Below are 5052 nucleotides of genomic sequence, written 5' to 3'. Positions count from 1 at the left end.
GTATAATCTACATCAGTCCAAGCGAAGATCACTCAAGTCTTCCTTCTTTCTTCTCTTCCTTAGCTGCTATGGACTCCTAATATCTCTTCTCTTCTCAGCATATGTGTGTCTACACGAATAAGGCTACGAATAAGAACTTTCAGTTCGAAACGCGTCAGTCTCTGGTATAACTCTGCAATGCGTAACATCTAATCATCCCGTTGGACATATATACCTTTTTAATGTGTATTTAAATAAAGAAGCAATAATTTTTATGGAAGAAAATTGCTGGACTCTCCTCCTTTTTCATTTAACTTTCATGATAGGATTATAGCAGTCTATGATTTTGTAGGGAAGCCAACAATTCCATATAAATGAAGACTTATTGAGTCTTTACTGACTAATCCAGTTGACAAAGATATGATAACAAGGGACCTAATTTCTTACTTTGTGGATAATTCTGCTTTAGATACAGATGTGGAGATTGTCTGGTCAGCTCATGAGACATACAGCAAGGGGAAACTTATCTCACTAGCATCCCAGAAAAAGAGGTAACGGACTCGAGCTCAGGTTATGCTCAAACATAAATTGGCGCCTAGCCAAGTTTCTTTTATTAGCCGCCAGGATTCACATCGCCTCTCAATGGCGATCTCTGTCCCTACGCTTCTCTGTAGTTGTGGAACGGATCACTGCTGTTATGATTAATGAGAAACTGAATGCTATCCATTTTGACACGGTGGACCAGTTTAGCAGTGTGTGGGGTGGCTGGCTGTCATCTTCCTATGTTCCCAATGTACATTATGTTCTTTCTGAACACTGCACTGATTTCCTCACTACCTTCTTCATTTCTGTATCGTTGTATTATTGAATGCCGAACTGGGATCTACATTGCAATATTCCATCTTGATGTAGCATTTTATTTTAATGTGCCTTGAAAGATTTTATCCATTGTAACATGTGGTGTTTTTGTTATATTTTCAATAAATTTATACTTTTGAGACTAAAACTGAATGTACAAAAAAACCTGAATATGTGTCCAGTCATGGACCTGAAAAAATGCCCAGTATTGATAAAGTTAAAAGGACCCCTTCATATTGAACATGGTGTCTAATCTAAAGGGAGAATATTTTAGAGTAGAGCCAACTGATCAGATTCATATTTCATTTTGCGGAACAGATTCAGTTTAACTTGTGATTTACTGATTTAAAACCATGTTATTTTTCTACTTAGGAGTCTAGTGGGAGGTCCTACTCTGTGATTGACAGACCTTCTCCGTATGACTTTCAATACAGAGACAGCGGTCAATCACTATGTAGCTCCAGCCACTGGACTCCTCAGCATAAAATGAATAAAACCCTATGTAGTACTGAATCTTTCGTATCCCACAAACAGTACCTAGTATGTTCTTTTCTGAGACTGTTCTTCGCTGCCTGCAGACTAGACTCTGGGTTCAACGTGACAGGTTCCCTTTAGACGTCTTGTTTCCGATGAAGTTACAAAAACATAGGTTGGATATATGATCCTAGACAAACATGGTTCTTGTCCCAAATGCGCTGTGCTGCAGATTCTGAGGTGTGTTCACTGGACTACTGGAAAGCCATTTCAAAAACATCTATGTTGTTGCTTTTGACATTGCGAAAAATCTTTTTAGTTTTTCATTAAGGATATTCTGATATAAAGCTTTCTATATATTATATAGCCTAAACAAACCCTGCAGTCACAAGATGTACCATATATTATCATAGTGGCACACACTGTAAAGGTCAGTGCACACACAGTTTTTTGGTGCTGATTTTGACACTGAATCTGCCTTAAAATCAGCCTCCAAAAAAAAAAAAAGCCTCACAATTAGAGATGAGTGAGTAGTACTCGATCGAGTAGGTATTCAATCGAATACTACGGTATTCGAAATACTCGATCAAGTACCACTCGCTGTTCGAATGTAAAAGTTCGATGCAGAACCAGCATTGATTGGCTGAATGCTATACAGTCGGCCAATCAATGCTGGTTCTACTCCTACCTTTAGACGTCTTCTCCGTGCAGCTTCCCCGCGGCGTCTTCCGGCTCTTCATTCACTCTGCCAGGCATCGGGCCTGGGCAGAGCCAACTGCGCATGCCCGCTTGTAGTGTAGTGCTTGTAGTGCGGGCATGCGCAGTCGGCTCTGCCCAGGCCCGATGCCTGGCAGAGTGAATGAAGAGCCGGAAGACGCTGCGGGGACGCTGCAAGGAGAAGACTGCACGGAGGATCCAGCCCGACCCTCACTCGTGGACTTGGTAAGTGTAATTTGATCGAACGTTGCCTACCCCTGAAACGAGCATTTTCCCTCCATAGACTATAATAGGGTTCGATATTCGATTCGAGTAGTCAAATATTGAGGGGCTACTCGAAACGAAAATCGAACCTCGGACATTTTACTGTTCGCTCATCTCTACTCACAATAGAACTCTATTGTTAGGCTTTTTTTGAAGGCTGAGTTTGATGCGGATTCAGTGTCAAAATCAGCACAAAAATACTCAGTGTGCACTGACCCTAATAGATTTTCCACGTCTTGCTAAAGGTTACACACTTTCATCTCTAAAAATGTGCATTTTAAGACTCCTACCATACCATGGTCAGTTTTCTAAAAATTGTAAAAACTTACCTAGCAATGTGCAAGCATCTGGTATTGTTGGAAATGGATGATAAATGTGGTTAAACCAATTGGCGCCAAAAAGAAGATGCAACTTTCACCAGAGTTCTGGTACCGGCCACAGCTAAATCCTCTAATGGCACCAAGATTTAGAGATAAAATGGGTGACTCATGGGTCCAGACACAAATGACAGAATAAGGGCCCATGCACACAATTGTAACGCGGCGTTGATTCTGACACGTAAACACGTAAACTCGTGTCAGAATCAAGTGTTGCAAAACAGAATCCCATTGACTTTAATGGGTTCCGTCTTACGCATGCTACACATTGAAATCAATGGGAGACTTTTTAACCCATTGATTTCAATGTGTTACGTGCGTTAAACGGAACCCATTGAAGTCAATGGGATTCTGTTCTGAAGCTCTGATTCTGACACGAGTTTACGTGTCAGAATCAACACCGCGTTACATCGTGTTCACGGGCCCTTATAATCTACTATCAGGTCTTTGCAGTATGTTACATCGTGGGAGTTATTCTCTGTAACATGGATTTCTGATAGAAAATGGTCAGTTTGTGCTCATACTCTGCTAAATCTCACAGTGACAGAATGAATTGAAGCCTATGGCTTGATATACTGTACATGCTAATTAAACCTGAAACAACTAGAATAGAAGGAAAAAAAACTGTACAACAAAATCAAAGCACAAAATCAAGAAAAACAATGGAAAAAAAAACAAAGCAAAGAACATTCAGACAGATGGCAAATTATTGAATGTAAATTCAGATGAGTCCAGATGTTTATGTAGTGGAAGTTCTGCCATTTAGAATATTTCCATCACCATTATCCAGTGTTTAAAGATGTTCTCTATTTTGTCATTCTTGTCAGATCCTCAGCAACATGTGCGCTAAGTGCAGTCATGTATCACATATCACGCACACATCTCCGCTCACATAAAAGCAAATGCACACGTTTCAAAAATAGGGCGAGTAATGAATTCAGCCCTGGATGATGGATTATGATTATAACGCACACCTAGCACAATATAAGATTTAAATAAACTCTCGTGATGTGTTCTAGTTTGTTATAACCTTCTATTCACATCCCCTCTCTATGTATATTATAAAAGGTTTATCTTGTATCTCCTTATGTAATTGTCATCTTGTATTCAACAGATCACTGCCAGGATGGAATCATTCTTCAGACGTCATCCTTACATCTGTCATGGTAACATTACACACTATAAATAGGATGGATACCACAGAGGCATTACATTTGCTTTAGGGCTAACCCAGGGGCACAAGTTTAATGCAGAGTATAGACGGGGTAGTGACTTTGTGCAGGAAATGTACAGGGCAAATCCCTGAACTAGTGTCTTATGGCAGATGCTGTTTTGGAAGCAGGATACCATAGCTGGTAAACAGATGTGTGACTATCAAAGTCAGGGCAACAAGATAAGACAGATACAGGTCAGCACAGTCAGGAAACAGTCTGGGGTCAATCCGAAATGGCAATAACAAAAACCTTCTCATAAGAACAAAAACCTTCTCATAAGAACAAAAACCTTTTGCTCAGGTAAGACATATGGTTGTGAACAGGGCAAAAGTTCTTAGCCACTCAGAACTGAATTTTGTGTTCCATTTTCATCCTCCTTACTCATCAATAAGTGCACTCAATCTTACATTGGACACTGTCCCCTCTTACTTATTAGGACCATGGTAGTTGGTGTGCTGGTTACCCTGGCAGTCATTGCCATGGTATTAGGATTAAATACACCTTAATTAGCAGCTGGCACATATGTATATCATTCATATATGTATATCCTGTGGCCACTGCAGACAATCACTAGCTTTAGTATTGTTGAGTCCTGTGATTGCCTGCAATAGTTATGTGAATTGTGGGTGAGCCATGTCATTGCTGCTAGACTGGCAGGGACCGGAGTAGCAGGGACCAGCACAGCAATACTAGAGTGATCAGATATTACAGATGGCTGTAGTTTGAGAGAGCTGGATTATGAAGAGAAATATTATCTGTGGGGAGGTAAAACTATGACTTTCAGGCTACAGATGTCTGTAATCTCTGCTTTCCTTCTCCTCCCCCTCCCCTCTCAACAGACTTCCAATACCTGCAATCTATCTCTAGGACTTCTGAATTACTTATGAGAGGTTACCTAGAAACAGTAATCATGGCAGGGGAAGGGAAGGGAAAGGAGCATTTTTCTTTAATAAAATATATTCCAGACTTTACAATATCACATGATCTAGTTATTTATGAAACAAAAATATAAAGTTTTAAAAGTTTAGATGCACTTTAAATGTTACTTATGGCTATATATATACTTATAGCATCTGTATCATGTATTTGGCAGAAATGTTCCTCTGGGTTTTTGTCAGATGCAACTTTATGCCATACAATTGAATAAGTTAACTATCAACCAAAATTGT

The sequence above is a fragment of the Leptodactylus fuscus genome, chromosome 1 (assembly GCF_031893055.1).
Source record: "Leptodactylus fuscus isolate aLepFus1 chromosome 1, aLepFus1.hap2, whole genome shotgun sequence".
In the NCBI taxonomy this organism is placed as follows: domain Eukaryota; kingdom Metazoa; phylum Chordata; class Amphibia; order Anura; family Leptodactylidae; genus Leptodactylus; species Leptodactylus fuscus.
This window is presented reverse-complemented; position numbering follows the sequence as displayed.